This window comes from Humulus lupulus, chromosome 1 (genome assembly GCF_963169125.1).
Source record: "Humulus lupulus chromosome 1, drHumLupu1.1, whole genome shotgun sequence".
NCBI lineage: Eukaryota > Viridiplantae > Streptophyta > Magnoliopsida > Rosales > Cannabaceae > Humulus > Humulus lupulus.
The window spans coordinates 253,631,714-253,649,630 of NC_084793.1; positions in this window are offsets into that span (position 1 = coordinate 253,631,714).

Consider the following 17,917-nt stretch of genomic DNA (forward strand, 5'->3'; position numbering starts at 1 on the left):
TCTTGTTTTAGTATTATTAAACTTTTGTTAGAGGGGTTTAAATATCTTAAATATTCATCCATAGTGAAGTAGGTTCTGAGATTAAAATTGTGTGTTTCGGTGATAACAGAATGTTGAGAACTGTGTGTTTTAGTGAAGTAGGTTCTGGAAAATTTGTTTGTGTGCTGCGGAGCTATAAGGAAGAAACTTATTGTGTGTTATTTGAATTTTTTGACTTGTTGTTCACAGATGGTTAGATTACTATTATAGGGGAAATGCTGCTCGATTTTGTCTAGAATTATGTATTTTATTATTCTATTATCATATTTGTATTGTGTTGTGCTTATTCGATTGGATTTGATTAGATTGACAGATGGTTAAGTTACTAATATAGGGGAAATGCTGCCCAATTTTTCGTATGCTTATTTAGTATTTTTTTTAGTTTAATTTTTCATAGACATAGTTAACAATTTATTTATTATTAAAGTATATATAATTAAATAATAATTAACTAATATATTTTACTTTGTATTTTTTTGTAGCTAAACACTACGCCATATACACCAGCACATATTAATGAACTGCGACAACACTGGGCGAACCATATGCTACCGATAATTCAAGGTCATCGTCCCACATATTAGGTTTTTTTTTACATTTTATTTCTTACCATATGTCTAGCTAGCTAGAGTAATATTTGTTAATTTTGTATGTTTAACAACAAATATTACAATTTTGTATATTTAGCTAGCAAAAACATATTATATACACATTTCGGTTTTATTAATGAAAATTCACAATTTAAATTTGCATATAATTTAAATTTTTTAATTAATATATTTAATTCTATTTCAAAAAAAAATTAATATATTTAATTCTATTAATTAATATACTGAAAATAATTATTTAATTGTTTTTTTTTAAAAATTACAAAAACCAATGACGTCTCCCAGGGGGAGACGTTGGAAGTCTACAAAGTCTCCCCATGGGAGACGTCATATGGCCACTTTAGATGGCTCCTGCAACAACGTCTCCCCTAGGGGGAGACATTAAATGTCTACAATGTCTCCCCCATATAGCCATTAAATGTCTATTTTGTTGTAGTGATGTTTATGGAATTAAAAAGGAGTTTTGGGAGTTACATGAGTTGTTAGAACCGTTCAAAGTGGAAATGGAAAAATGGTTTTGGCTATCAGCCTCACTGGCCGCAGCCAGAGCCATTACTAGTCGGGCCCGTGAGCCTATGTTCCACAAGTCGTGGCCAGGAACACTAGTGGACGCGGCCACAACCCATTTTCAATACATATTTTTGTGAGATTTTCCAAATGGTTCTAAACTCTTCCCACATGACTTTGTAACCCCCAAACACATTATGAGGGTTTAAATCATGTCTCTAACAGCCATATCACTTATGACTTTGACAAATTCAAATAAAAAAGTGTAACATCAAATCTACACATTATTGGGTAATATTTGAGACTTACAAATTTGTAACTATTTTCTAACCCCAATTATGTTACACATTTGGATATTCACATTATCCAAAAATGTAACTCTCATATATATTAAGTTACAATATGTGACACTATTTATCACATTTATTTAATCTAAACATTATATTATAAATAATATAACATCCCCCCACTAGATTCAATAGTTCACTATTGTAACCCTTATTTAATCAATCAACATTATATTTAAAAATATAACATTTCCTCCACTTGATTAAATAATAACTCTCTCATATAGAAGCCATTGCATTTGTGCATAAAGTAAAGTATTCTTCAACTTGAACTTTACTATAGTGTAATTATCCCAAAGTTTGTTGAAAATTTGGTTGCACTAGGCATTGAACCAACTTTCCATAATAACAAACCGGTGATAACATACCTTTGTTATGCTCACTTGAGACCTCTTAGTCTTGTTTTGCACCGTTAATGGCCATGTGCAATTTCCATTCATGGACGTTCTTGAGAATACTCTCAATTCTCATGAGAGGCGGCACCACCCCTAGGTCCATATTGGTAGAACTCTTACAGTATTTTTGTTATCATAAAATACTTGTTTTCTGAAGACTGGGTTCTATTAAAAAACCTCTTGGTTTTAACCCTCAAATGGGTAACTCACAAGTGCTCATATCTCATATGGGACTATTTTGAGTACAACTAATATCACTTGATTGACTTGTTATTACCTATTGAACCTAACACTAGTTAAGTAATTAGTATTAAGATAAGTTACCATCAATCGTGAATCTCTTTAGGGAGTTTAAGTCCCATCCCTTGAGATGAGGTAGCCACTAAATTTCTCGTTAGTGGCTCAGTAAAAAGATCCTCCAAGTTTTCACTTGATCTCACATAGGATATTGAGATGGCTCCTCTTTGAAACAATTCTCTTATGTATCTGTGTCTTATACTAATGTGTCTAGACTTCCCATTATACACTCTATTGTATGCTCTAGCCAATGTTGTTTGCCTATCACAATATATCGATATAGTGGAAACATTCTCTTTGATTAGGGATATCTCCATCAAAAGCTTAACCATTCGTCCTTTTTGCCGATAGCAGCTAGAGCTATGAACTCTACTGCCATAGTAATATGAGATATACAGGTTTGTTTTTTGGAACCCCAAGAAATTGCACCCCCACCAAGTGTAAATACCCAACCAGTGGTGGACAAGTAGCCCCCTAGATTGGATATCCAACTTGCATCTGTATACCCTTCTAAGATTGAAGGAAATTTGGAGTAGTGAAGGCTTAGTCCTTTGGTTTTCTTAAGATAACCTAAGACTCTTCCAATAGCCTTCCAGTGATCTACACTTGGATTACTTGTAAACCTACTAAGTTTACTCACCACAAAAGCTATATCAGTTCTAGTACACTGAGCGGCGTACATAAGACTCCCTATAACACTTGCATACTCCAATTGAGTCACCGCTCTTCCTTTATTCTTCTCTAGTTTTACACTATGGTCAAATGGAGAATTGACATCTTTAACCTTGAGATGGTTAAATTTGTTCAATACTTTCTTAATATAGTGGGCATACCCCAATGCGAAACCCCCAGTATTTTTCTTCACTTTGATACCAAGTATGGTGTCAACTTCTCCAAGATCTTTCATCTTGAAGATTGATGATAGAAACCTCTTCATTTCTACTATCCCTTTCATGTTATCACTTAGGATAAGCATGTCTTCCACATATAGACAAACAATGATCCCATATCATTTACAAGTTTTGGAATACAAACACTTGTCTCCATTGTTATGTCTAAACCCATTTGACATGATGGCTTGATCAAATTTCACATGTCATTGATTTGGAGCTTGTTTCAATCCATATAAGGATTTTATAAGTCAACACACTTTATGTTCATACTTTGGTAGGACAAAACCTTTGGGTTGTTCCATATAGAGCTCCTCATTGAGGTCATCATTAAGGAATGTCATCTAGACATCCATTTGATGAACATACAAGATGTGTATAGAAGTCAAAGCAAACAAAATTCTTATAGAAGTTGTTCCTGCAACAGGCGCATAGGTATCGAAATAATCGATATCCTCATTTTGCCTAAAACCTTAAGCTACTAATCCAACTTTAAAGGTTTGGATAGTGTCGTCAATGTAGTATTTTCTCCTAAATTCCCACTTACACCCAATTTTCTTAGACCCCGGTGGGAGATCTACCAATTCCCAAGTGTTGTAGGAAAGAATGGAATCCATCTCATCATTGATGGATTTTTCCAAAATGCACTATCTCTAGATTGCATGGCTTCTTTATAAGTCTTAGGATCATCCTCAACGAGAAGTACAATTGGAATTTTTCTTTATGACTTCTTCTCTATTTCCTTCTACCATGTAGAATGAAATTCGTTGAGAATCTATCTGATCCAATCCTATACTTTTATCTTTTCTAACCCTTTGACTTCTTCTAAGTTCAATGGGTTGCTCTAAGTTCCTTTGAGAATTCTCCCCTTGAGAATTATTTTTGGAAATAGATGCTTGAGAATTGTTCTCATACAACAATTTCTCCTTTAGAGAGTTTGAAGCTTGAGAATTGTTTTCACATAACATGTTCTCAAAAAATTCAACTTCCCTAGATTCTATCATAACATTAGAATCTAGGTCTAATAGCCTATAAGCTTTACTATTGTTGGCATAACCAACAAAAAGCACACTTTATGGCTCTTGCACCTAACTTTGTTCTATTAGATTTGTTTTTCTTACAATATGCAAGACACCCCCACACTTTGAAGTACCCTATATTGGGTTTTCTTCCTTTCCATAACTCATATGGAGATGTCTCATTTTTCTTCATCAGTATTCGATTAAGAATGTTACAAGCAGCTAACAACGCTTCACCCCATAAGTTGAAGTTCAACTTAGAAAACACCAACATAGAATTTATCATCTTTAGATAAGTCCTATTTTTCCTTTCGGCAACACCATTGTGTTGTAATGTATAAGGTGCGGTGCACTCGTGAATTGTGTCATTTTCTTCACAAAAAGCATTGAATTCATTAGAGAAGTACTCACCTCCCCTATCACTTCTTAGCACCTTAATCTTTTTATTATGTTGATTTTCAACTTCTAATTTATAAACTTTAAAAGCATCAAAAGTCTCATATTTATGCTTTAAAAGAAACACATAGGTATATCTACTAAAATCATTTATAAAAGAAAGAAAATACATTTGACCACCTCTAGTCAAAACACCATTTAATTCACAAAGATCACTATGGATTAGATCAAGTAAATTAGAAGATCTTTCTACACTAGGAAGTGGTTTCTTTATCATTTTTGCTTTAACACATATTTCACATTTTCCATAGTTTTTTATATTGCATGCAATCATACCACATTTTACTACTCTTTTCATGGTCGGAAAACCTATATGAGATAGTCTAAGATGCCATAAAAATAAAGAATCATACTCAACAATATAAGCGGAATTAGAATTTTTATTGACAACATTGAAAGTTACATCATTGGTGTACAACTTAACCATACCCTTTCAAGAGTATCCTTTTCCCAAAATTAATTGGACTTGGTAAGAATAATTTTACCAGACTCAAAAATGGCCTTAATGCCGGGTTTGCCAAGAAAATCTCCACTTACCAAATTTCTACTCATTTCGGGAACATAAAGCACATTCACTAGTATGACTTTCTTGTCGGAGGTGAAAAATACTTCAATGGTACCTTTGCCAAGTACATTGGATTAGCCCTAATTCCCCACTTGAATCTTATGGTTGCCCTTTGACTCTTCAAAGGTCTTGAACAATGACTTGTCATAGGTGACATGGATGGTGGCACGTGTGTCATACCACCACCCTTTCACCTTGCCTTGGACCACATTCACCTCACTAAGGGCAACAACTATATTCTCCTCTCAAGTTGCATTCACCTTAGGTCCTTGTTGGTCTTCTCTATGCCTACACTCTCTAGCATAGTGACCATTTTTCCCACACATAAAGCAAGGACCTTTCTCGCCCTCAAACTTGTTTGAGTTGTTGACGCAGTTTTTCGCCAACAGTGTATGAAAAAATTAAACAGGTAGATTAGTGCTATTTTATAAATTGTAATGAAGTAAAAAAACACTCTCTCGAACACACACAACTTTTACGTGGTTTAGTGGTTAAAATCCACCTAGTCCACGAGTCAATATTATTATTTTTCTCTTTTAATTTCTGCAGAGTTTTAGCAATACAAAAACTGTCATCCCTTCCCTGTCCAATATTCCTAATATTTATAAGGGAATTCCATGGACAGGTTTGGGTAACCGCATGAATAAATAAGGTATATAATTAATGCAATTCATATCCCATTTACATTGGGATATGATTTGATAACAGAATAGAGTATACTCTCGCTATCTTGGATAATAAATGATAGATATGTGATACAACCTAGGAATTAATGAGCGTATAAAGAGTCTTTGAATCACTTGGGATCCTTCAACATGCGTTCTCTCCAGGTTTCCACGAGCTGAATATCTCACCCGAGCAGACGTTCAATAACTATCTGAACCCTAGCTTGTAGTAAGCTTTGAGCGCCCAAAGTTGGATCTGGCCGTTATAAGTTTCGAACTTAACAGTTATCCTGAGAGGCAGTTTGATAATAAACTGTGTATCGTGCTGTCAAACCCCCAAACTCGAGTTGTTCACATCATTTTTAACTAGATATTCTACTTGGATAATTTTCCACACATTCATCTGCCAGTTATCCTAAGCTCTCGGTCTTGATTGATGTCGTCACTTTTTTACATGACAAAGTAGGGGCTTTTAGGCTTCTACCATGTAAAATCATGCCTGCCCACTACTCAAGTACTGGACACGTGGCTTCCTGCAATTGGCGTCCGTTCGGGTTTCGAGGACTATGAAAACAGTCCTGTTAACTTTGCACCGCTGTATGGTTATTTAATCTTAGCCTTTGGAGATTGAACTAACCCAATCGGATGACCCGGATTAATTCCCGTATTTTATGTATAAATATGGTGATCAGACCTAAAACTTCACCACCTTTGCATTCAAAAAAATCCTTTTAAAAAACCCAAGTTTCCCTTTTCCTTCTCCAAAGTCTTCGAAAAACCCTCCATCGCCTTTCAGAATTTTAGAAGCTTTCAAGCAATTTCGTGTGGACATATCAACATCTTCTTTGAAGGAGCATATAATCTTTAAGTATGTAACGCCCCACATCACTATGGCTGTTTCCTAGAATGACGGCTGGCCCTACAAACCAACACGAGTCTTTCAGTGTGCTTTGTCCTCACTCGTACACTTCATGGGAAAACTTCCCAGGAGGTCACCCATCTTGAGATTACTCCAGGTCAAGCACGCTTAACTTTGGAGTTCTCAAGTGATGGGCTACCAAAAACAAGATGCATCTTGTTGATATAGGTAGTGCCCATCAATCCATTTAAGCCCTCTTCAACTATGTAGTCCCATACCTACATAGTCTTAGAGTCATCACACTTGACCTTCCCCAACCGGTGTGGGATTGCACAGCTTTACCCGGTCTTTCCCCTTACGGAACACAGGGTTCTGACTGTCACAATCACCCCCCTTACAGGCCCGACGTCCCCGTCGGCCACACTTCCGGTTGGGTCAAGGCTCGGATACCATTTTGTAACGCCCCATGTCACTATGGCTGCTTCCTGGAATGACGACTAGCCCTACAAACCAACACGAATCTTTCTAGTGTACTTTGTCCTCACTCTTACACTTCCTGGGAAAACTTCACAGGAGGTCACCCATCTTGAGATTACTCCAGGTCAAGCACACTTAACTTTGGAGTTCTCAAGTGATGGGCTACCGAAAAGAAGATGCATCTTGTTGATATAGGTAGTGCCCATCAATCCATTTAAGCCCTCTTCAACTGTGTAGTCCCATACCTACACAGTCTTAGAGTCATCACACTTGACCTTCCCCAACCGGTGTGGGATTGCACAGCTTTACCCGGTCTTTCCCCTTACGGAACACAGGGTTCTGACTGTCACAATCACCCCCCTTACAGGCCCGACGTCCCCGTCGGCCACACTTCCGGTTGGGTCAAGGCTCTGATACCATTTTGTAACGCCCCATGTCACTATGGCTGCTTCCTGGAATGACGACTAGCCCTACAAACCAACACGAATCTTTCTAGTGTACTTTGTCCTCACTCTTACACTTCCTGGGAAAACTTCACAGGAGGTCACCCATCTTGAGATTACTCCAGGTCAAGCACACTTAACTTTGGAGTTCTCAAGTGATGGGCTACCGAAAAGAAGATGCATCTTGTTGATATAGGTAGTGCCCATCAATCCATTTAAGCCCTCTTCAACTGTGTAGTCCCATACCTACACAGTCTTAGAGTCATCACACTTGACCTTCCCCAGGTGGTGTGGGATTGTACAACTTTACCCAGTTTTTCCCCTTATGGAACACAAGATTTTGACTGTCACAATCACCCCCCTTACGAGCCCGACTTCCCCGTCGGCCACACTTCCGGCTGGGTCAAGGCTCTGATACCATTTTGTAACGCCCCACATCACTATGGTTGCTTCCTGGAATGACGACTGGCCCTACAAACCAACACGAGTCTTTCCAGTGTGCTTTGTCCTCACTCGCACACTTTTTGGGAAAACTTCCCAAGAGGTCACCCATCTTGAGATTACTTCAGGTCAAGCACGCTTAACTTTGGAGTTCTTAAGTGATGGGCTACCAAAAAGAAGATGCATCTTGTTGATATAGGTAGTGCCCATCAATCCATTTAAGCCATCTTCAACTGTGTAGTCCCATACCTACATAGTCTTAGAATCATCACACTTGACCTTCCCCAGGCGGTGTGGGATTGCACAACTTTACCCAGTCTTTCCCCTAACAAAACATAGGATTCTGACTGTCACAAAGTATTTCCTCACCTGGTTTGAATCTTTTCAACTCTTAATTTTACAGTGAGTCTTTTACTATGAAAAATTCCCTTTGCTCAATATCATTTAGGCTATGTCTAAGTGTAAATAGGAAATAGGGTTTGGTTTAGGCTAAATGATTGAAATCAGACTTGTTTAGAATTGAGGTACTCATAAAACCGTGCATCTTTTTAGGATTTTTCCTGAGAAAATTCTAATGGTAAATCGGTCTGTATATCTATTTGGGGTGTAGAAGCCAAGGGGGTTTTATGTTTAATCCTAGGTAGCTTAAAGGTTACGATTCCTTAGGCGGTTTTGCACTAAACTGCTTTCAAAAGGAAAGTAGTGGGTCTGACAGATCTGACACATGAATCCTGAAGTATTTGGGAATTTTAAGAAATCGAGGTGCGTGGCCTTGGACCACGTGTGGGACCACGAGTTGAGGCTAGGGCAAAGATTAGCTCGTATAATTTTTCAAATCTCAAAAGCAAACCACGTAAACCTTTGATCTTTCGTACCTCTACAGCCGTAGCTAGAAACCATCTTAGGTCGCCTACTAATAGGCCGCTTTTTCGTCAGGCGATCTAAATCATGGCACCCACAAAGAAAGCTTCTGCGAGCTCCTCTATTCAGAACCAAGATAAAGGCAAGCATATCGCCTCTGATTCTCCCATCCCTCACTTTGGTCCTGTGGTGGAGAGAGAGATTGTGGTCGACCCCAACACATTCTTTGAGGTCGACTCAAGCTCCTCTTCCCGTCATCCCCGAGCTCCCCCCTTCTCAAGAGGCATTGCCAGTCAACGAGGATGCCAAGGAGGAATAAAATGTTGCACCTCTAGTGCATAAAAGGTGAGCTCGTGAAGATAATCAGGGGCCCAATCCTGAGCGAGCCGCGTCTGCGGCAGCAGCCGGCCCCTCCGACCAAGGTAACCCATAACCTTACAGAAAGTTAGATTGGGCTTCTGCCAGTTATAGGCTAATTCGATTCAACCTTAACCAACTCGTTATTCGTCACCTTACTGACCCAGACCTAAACACAATCCTCTTCCAATTCGTGGATCATTTTGTGGTACGCTATGATCATAGCTATTCCAAAGTAACCATCATAGTTGACAATAGTTTACATTTTAGATCCACCATTTTTGAGGAGTATGGAACAAACCTTTGGTCCTGGGCTTCCTTTCTTCAGGGCGCGTATGCCCTTGGTTTTAGGCAGTACGTAGATGAGTCTAGCTCTGAGGAAGGACTTGAACCCCCTAGGATCCAAGCGGTCATAACTTTAGAATATCCCCTACCTCCATTAATCCAAGAGTTAGAGGTTGTGCCTAGCCCGGTCAATACCCCCGAGCTGATCGTAATAGATTCCTCCCCTAGCCCGAGGGTAGGATTCTTTCTCTTTTCTTGTGTATAATATTTTTTAAATAATTACTTCTGTAAACTAAATCATCTGCTCACTCTCTTTCAGGTGAAGAGATGGAACTTCCAGGAGCTCAAGATTTAAGGGATGTTTTTAAAGTCGGTGGGACCGGAGTTGGTCCTGTGGTGAAAAGGCCTAGGGTGACCAAGAAAACAGCTCTGAAGACGGGGCACCACCAAATCCGCGACTAAGGAAAAGGATGTCAGCACTGCTCGGGAGCAGCACCAAAGAGAACTTCCTCCAGCTCCGGTAACAGCGGTTACTGTCCAACAAGCTCATCCTCATCTTCCTCGACACATACCTCCCTCAAATCCTCAAGTGATCGAAGGCGAGGATCCTATTGTCTGGATCTCGGTTGAGCCACACAACTTGGACAAGATCCCCGAAGCCTTTTGGGGTATTTGTGTATGAGACAGCAAGCCACATGGTGGGCCATGCCTACAAAACCAGTGCCAGGGATTTAATGGCTATAGAGGAGCGCAATCATGAAGACGTCCTCATATCAGCTATGGGGATGAAAAAAAAAATTCCTGAATTGCTTCATTCTTCTACAATCGATCTTGGCCCAATATTGAAGCATAGCTCGCGTTAAAGCTAGGAACGAAGAACTCCGAGCTACCCTGAGTGCCGCTCAAGAGAGCGAGTAGGCCGCCAAATATGCCCTATCTTCTTCTCAGGAGGGTGAGTGGTCTGCAAAGGGCGACCTGGCCGCCTCTTAGGTTCAAATCGTGGAGGCGAGTCATCGCGCAAATCAGTTTCTGGCTGAAACTGATGAACTCTCAGCTGATCGAGGTCGAGGCTAAGGCCAAGGAGGAAGCTACAATGTCCTCATCTCAAATGGAAGAGATGTTTTACCATTGTTGAGCTTTCAACCAGGATGAGAACTTCTCTTTCATGCATCCCGAGCTGTGGGATCCGTGTCTTGCTAGGTTCAAGATTCGGTTCTCATAGGAACCTTCGTAGACTGGCGAAGCTTCCGGAGCTACAGAGGGGGATGGTGAGGAGGTGACCTCGCTGGAGTGTGCTGACGGAACTCAGTGATTTTATTTCAACCTCTGTATTATTATTATTATTTTTTCTAATTTTTGTAACAGTCCCTTGGCACCAAAACAATTGCCTTCGGGCTTAGTTCAAGGTTTTTTCTCCTCGAGATGGCAATATACTTTTGAATATACACCTAACTTGTGATCTATTTGTGTTTCCCTTAGTTTATTATTTTCTCATGTGTTATGAATCCTTAGACTCTTGTACATTCGAAATCTTAAGGATTGACTTTTAAATTGAGATAGATTTTATTGATATCTTAGTTGTATCCAAGATTTTTCTTGCTTATTTGCGTCATACTTGTTAAGAATTAGGCCTTGGACCTGGTTATGTCCAGGGTTTTAATAAACTTAATAGCATTATACTTGTTAGAAATCAGGCCTTGGACCTGGTTATTTTCAGGGTTTTATTTATTTCTCAAACTTAGTTCGCGTTAGATTTATTGAAAACTCAAGCTTTAAAAAGTCGTTGAATAATCAATTTCTCTAATCTCCCAAGTTTTTAATCCTTATCTGAGTAAGCTGAACTTTATCAAAAACTTTCTTCGGTTATGTGCCCACCAAGTAACTAGAATAATAATAATGTGAGATCGTTCTTTGTTGCTTTTACAATGTGAGATCGTAATAATAAAACAAAGAAGTGGTTATTTAATAATCCAAATGTTATTGAATTGAAATGGCTTTTATAAATAAGCCTTACATAAATGGTAACACTATTGATAATACTTTTTTAAATGAAGGGCATTCCACGTCTGTGGGACTATTTCCTCACTTATTTGGGCTAGCTTAAAAGCTCCTTCACGTAAGACATGTACGATCTGATACGGTCCTTCCCAGTTCAGGCCTAACACACCATCCTTGGGATCTTTATTCGCCAAAAAGTCCCTTTAGAGAACCAAATCGCCTAATCCGAGTATGCGTCCTTTGACCTTTGAATTGAAATAACGAGTGATCTTTTGTTGATAATGGGCGAGCTGTAACTGCGACGCCTCTCATTTTTCTTTGATCAGATCGAGAGATGCACTAAGTAGCTCATTATTATGATATTGATCAAATGTCCTTTGTCTTTGAGTAGCCACCATTGCCTCAATTGGAAGTAGGGCCTCGCTTATGAAGGTTATGGAAAAGGGGGTATGTCTCGTGGAGGTTCTATGCGAGGTCTGGTAGGCCCACAGTACTTATGGGAGCTGCTCAGGCCATAATCCTTTGGCTTCATCCAACCTTTTCCTCAGACTTGCCTTCAGGGTCTTATTTACAGCCTCGACCTGCCCATTGTGTTGTTGGTATGCTACCGACGAAAAACTCTTGGTTATGCCATATTTTTCACAAAATTCTGTGAAGAGATCACTATCGAACTGCGTTCTGTTGTCTGACACAATCTTTTTAGGGAGTCCAAATCGACATACGATATTCTTCACAACGAAATTCAGGACTCTCTTTGAGGTTCATCCTCTACCCACTTTGTGAAATAATCGATCGCCACTACTGCATACTGAACCTCCCCTTTTCCCATAGGTAGGGAACCTATCAAGTCAATTCCCCATGCTGCAAATGGCCAAGGAGATGAAAACATTGTTAGCTCGACTGGGGCAGCTAAGGCAACCATGGAAAAACGCTGGCATTTGTCGCACTTTTGAACATACGAGATCGAGTCCTTCGTTAAAGTGGGCCAAAAATATCCTTGTCTCAGTACCTTCAGTGCTAGGTTTTTCCCCCTAGCGTGGTCTCTGCAAAAACCTTCGTGTATTTCTTGTAAAATGGTTTTTTCTTCCTCGGGCAGAACCACCGCAGGAGGGGCAACAATTGACCTCGCCAATATAGGATTCCCTCAACTATTACATATTGTGGAGCTTGATAAAGTAGTTTTCTCATGCCTTTCCTGTCATCAGGTAGCTTTCCAGTCATGAGATATTCCATTATTGGAGTCATCCAGGTCGGTCTTATGTTAATCATTCCAACCTCCACCGTTTCTCCCGTTATACTTGGGCTTTCCAAGAACTCCACTGGAACTACATTCAATGATTCAGCCTTTTTGGTGGTAGCAAGTCGAGCCAGAGCATCAGTGTTAGAATTCTGCTCGCGAGGTATCTGTTCAAAACAACTAAACTTGAATTCAGAAAACTCGCCCTTTACCTTAGCCAGGTAGGCTGCCATATTGATGCCTCGAGCTTGGTATTCTCCCAATATATGATTTACCAGGAGTTGGGAATCACTATAGCATTGGATGGCTTTCGCCTTCAGCTCTTTCACCACCCTTAGCCCTGCCAATAAGGCCTCATACTCCGCTTCGTTGTTGGATACTTCAAACCCGAACCTAAGAGCTGTACAGAACCGATGTTCTTCAGGTGAGAATAAGATTATTCTAACTCTTGATCTGTTCTCTTTTGACGACCCATCAATGAATATTTTCCATAATTCCGGCACTAGCTTCCTTATCAGCTCGTCTTGAAAACCAGTGCAATCAACCACAAAATCAGCAAGGGCTTCACCCTTGAGTGTTGTTTGTGGCATGTATAATATCTCGAACTGGCTAAGTTCGATGTCCCATTTTAATAGACGTCCCGATGTTTCACGCTTTTGCAATACCTGCCTTAAAGGTTGGTCGGTTAAGACATTAATAGAATGGGAATGGAAATATGGCCTATGCATTCTGGAAGTCAAAATGAGGTAGAATGCCAGCTTTTCTATCAGTGGGTACCGTGATTCAGCTCCGAGAAGCCTCTTGCTTACGTAATATACGGGTTTTTGTGCCCGGTTTTCTTCTCGAACTAACAAGGCACTGACTGCATTCTCTGTCACGGCCAGGTAAAGAAAAAACCCTCTCCGGACGTCGGCTTTGATAGCATAGGGGGTTCAGCTAGATGCATCTATCAGTGGGTATCGTGATTCAGCTCCGGGAAGCCTCTTGCTTACGTAATATACGGGTTTCTGTGCCCGGTTTTCTTCTCGAACTAACATGGCACTAACTGCATACTCTGTCACGGCCAGGTAAAGAAACAGACCCTCTCCGGACGTCGGCTTTGATAGTATAGGGGGTTCAGCTAGATGCGCTTTCAGATCATGAAATGCATGTTTGCATTCTTCAGTCCACTCAAATTTCTTGTTTTCCCTGAGCAAGTTGTAGAATGGTAGACACTTGTTAGTGGATTTTGAAATGAAGTGGTTTAGAGCCACCACCCTTCCAGTTAGGCTTTGAACTTCCTTACGTGACCTGGGCGATGGCATTTTTAACAACGACTTGATTTTTTCAGGATTCACCTTTATCCCCCTTGTGTTGACTATGAACCCCAGAAACTTTCCAGATGCCACCCTGAAATTGCATTTATGGGGATTCAGCTTCATGTCATACTTTCTCAAGATGCCAAAACATTCTTCCAGGTCGGATACATGGTTATTGCCAGTCTATGACTTGACAAGCATATCATCGACACACACCTCCATATTTCTCCCGATCTGGTTATCAAACATCTTGTTGACCAACCGTTGGTATGTAGCCTTTTCAGTCTAAATGGCATAACTTTGTAGAAATATACGTTATGCCTGATCATGAAACTGGTATGCTCTTGCTCTACAGGTTTCATCGCGTTCTGGTTATATCTAGAATACACGTCCATAAAAGACATGAGCTCGTGACTTGTCATGGCGTCTACCAACTAATCGATTCTTGGTAGTGGGAAACAGTCCTTGGGACAAGCCTTGTTGAGGTTGTAGAAATTGATACAGTTTCTCCACTTCCCATTTGACTTCGGGACCAGCACGAGGTTAGCAACCCAGATCGGGTATTTTGCTTCCCTGATAAACCCACATTTCAGTAGGCGAGATACTTATTCTGCTAATGCTTCAGCTCATACTGTCCCTAAAAGCCTCCATTTTTGGGACTTTGCAGACACGCTCTTGTCCAAGTTTAAGTTATGAATTATTATACTAAGACTAATTCCCACCATATCCTCGTGCGACCAGGTGAAAACATGTAGGTTCTTCCGTAAAATCTCGACCAGCTCCTTCCTTTTGTCTTCAAGATATTTCCCAATTTTTACAACCTTTGAAGGTTCTTTCGGGTCGATGTTTACTTCCTCAAGCTCTTCTATGGATTTAAACTCAGACATGTTTTCGCCTACCCACAGATCAATGTCGTCACATTAAGCGACCTCACCATCCTCTTCTTGAGGTTCTTCCGTCCCACGGGTGATTTCCATTTCCTGGGACTCCTCACCTCCTTCACTTATGACCATCGCCTGCTGCCCGGGTTGTGATTTTCCCTTCATAGAAATGCTATAGCATTCTCTGGCAGCGAGCTGGTCTCCTCTCGCTGTACATATCCCCAAGGTTGAGGGGAATTTCATTGCCAGGTGTCGGATCAAAGTTATGGCTTCAAATGCCATCAGTGCAGGTCAGCCCAAAATCGTGTTATATGTGGCCGGACAATTGATTACCACGAGCTCGAGTATTTTGGAGATAGTTCATGACTCTTCTCCCAATGTCACCACTAGTCTGATTGTCCCTATGGTCATTTCTCCTTCACCCAAAAACTTGTATAGAGTCATTGAGGTCACCTTCAAATCGGATACGGACAATCCCATCTTTTCCAGGGTGGACCTGATAAGTAAATTTACCTAAATTCTGTTATTCACCAGTATTCTTCGTACCCTTCGGTTATCAAGCTGCACGGTTACCACCAGCGGATCATTGTGTGGGAATTAGACATGGCTAGCATCATTTTCCATGAAAATGATTGTTGTTTTTCCAACCGTTGTTGCTTCGATAACCGCTGCTCCTGGAGAAACTTCACACCGTTATGAGCCTTCAACTCATTGATATACATCTTTTAGGCTCCGCTGCTTGTGCCCACCAATTGAGGTCCTCTGGCAACAGTGGTTATAATCCTCCTACTATTGGGGGAGGATCGACCTGATTCTTTTGAGCTTTAGGTTGACCTATCGGAGCTTCTGAAACTGGTAGGTTGATTGAGAACTACCTGATTTCAGGCGTACTGGGCCAATGGTCCAGCTCAGATGATAGTCTCAATTTCATCCTTCAGTTGCTAGTAATCATCAGTGTTATGACCAATGTCATTGTGGAATCGGAAAAACTTTGAAGGATCTCTCTTCGCCCTCTGGTGCCTTAAAGGCTCTGGTTTTTCCATGGGAGGTGATTAGAATTAGCCAGGAAGATACGCGTTTGTCAGGTCAGTATCGGTGGTGTACATGGGCTTGAATTTCTCCACAGACTTGTTCTTCTTAGACCCATTCTGGTCGCCCTCACCATTCCCCTTCCTCTTGTTATTTCCCCCTTGGTTATTCTGGGTAACGGGTTGAGTCGTAGTTGCAACACCTGTCACTGCTTCAATTGGTTGGACAAGGGCCTGGCTGGTTCCTGCGACAGAATCTCGTGCCTCCTCCAGGTTTATCCACTCCTGAGCTCAGACCAGAAATTCGTCTACACTTCTAACTCCTTTTCTTTGGAGTTCTTGTTATAGGTCGCCTCCCACCAGGATTCCTATTCTCATTTCCATGAGCTTGGAGTTGTCATCAACGTCCATAGCTTGTGCAGCAACATTGGCAAATCTACTCAGGTATGCTTTCAGTGTCTCACCAGGTTGTTTCTTTATGTTGGCCAATGAATCGGCTTCAACATGAGCTGCTTGTGAAGCTTGGAATGCACTTTTATACTCGAAGGAAAATTTCTTCCACGAGCTTATCGAATGCCTCTTGTATTGTTTAAACCACTACTTGGCAGGTCCGACCAGAGTTGCAGGGAACAAGATACATCTTAGATTGAGCCTGACATTGTGGGCCATTATCATTGTATCAAACATCCTGAGGTGATCAGATGGATCTGTGTTTCCATCAAACGTCGACATGTATGACATCCTAAAGCCAATAGGATATGTTTTCACTGCAATGTTTGGAGCAAAAGGTTCGAGCTCCTCATCTAAGTTGCAATCGTCCTTTCCCTTCCCAGATAAGAGTCTTTTCATTTACTCTTCCATTAAAGCCATTCTTTCAAGGGTTTGGTCCCTAGGTTAGCTAGGGGCTGTTCAACAACTCCCATCCTAATATACACGTTTGATGGGTTATTTTCCCTCCAAGTTTGAGCTTGGTTAGGTGGGACATTCCCATTGTCGCGTACAATGGACAGACCTCCCTCATGTCGAGTATATCTAACATCCTCATTCTGAGCTGGCTACCTTCTTTGGGAGTTCAAATGATCGTGCAAGTCAGGTTATGGATCATATTGAGGACATTGTGCTGAACTCAAGTGATTTCTCAGGTTTCTCTCGGACCTGCCTCCACGCTGGCTCTTTGTCCAGTAACTTCCGTTTTTGAAACTCACGGCTCACGGTTGAGATCGAGGACCTGTATTCTCAGCACGCGTCTATGGGGCGTAAGTATTTATAGATGGAGGAGGATTTCTCCTACTGTTTCCATGAGCTAGAGCATTTCGTTTAGGGTGAGGTGGTGTTGGATGTCTTATCAGTTATGGAGGATGCCTTATTGGCGAGGCTATCCTGGTTCAATCAGGACAAACTAAATTAGCCCGCCTCAGTTCTATTCCAATGTCCCTAGTTCTTTGTGCCTGGGCTCTGACCGTGACAGTGAGGGATTCATTGGAGCATTTTTCCTTCATGAGCTTGTCCCAGCTCCTCCCCATGGGTTGTTATGGGCATTTCTGGAAATTTGTGAAGAAGGCACAGAGCTGGGGGTCGCAGTCCTGACCGACCGACTGACATGTTAATGATGACCAGTGGGCTGAGCACTCCGGTGGTTTCGCTCTATAGGCACAGAACTTGGAGTGGCGGTTTTGACAGAACGACTCCATTTAGACTGGTTATTCCTATGGGACTTGTGAAACCCACTTTGCCTCTTTTCGACATTAACGTTAGTTACAAGAGGGGGTAACTGAAGCCAAGACCTCTTCAATCTTCCTATTTTCCCTAGCGAGATGACTCCTTAACAGGGCGTTTTCCATCTTGATGGCAGTCAAATATCTTCGATTAGGATTTGGTGGGAGTGATGCTGAACTTCTAACATTGTCCTAACCCACCGGTTGTTTCCATGGACGTTGTTGAACATTTGGGCCCCTTTCAATGGG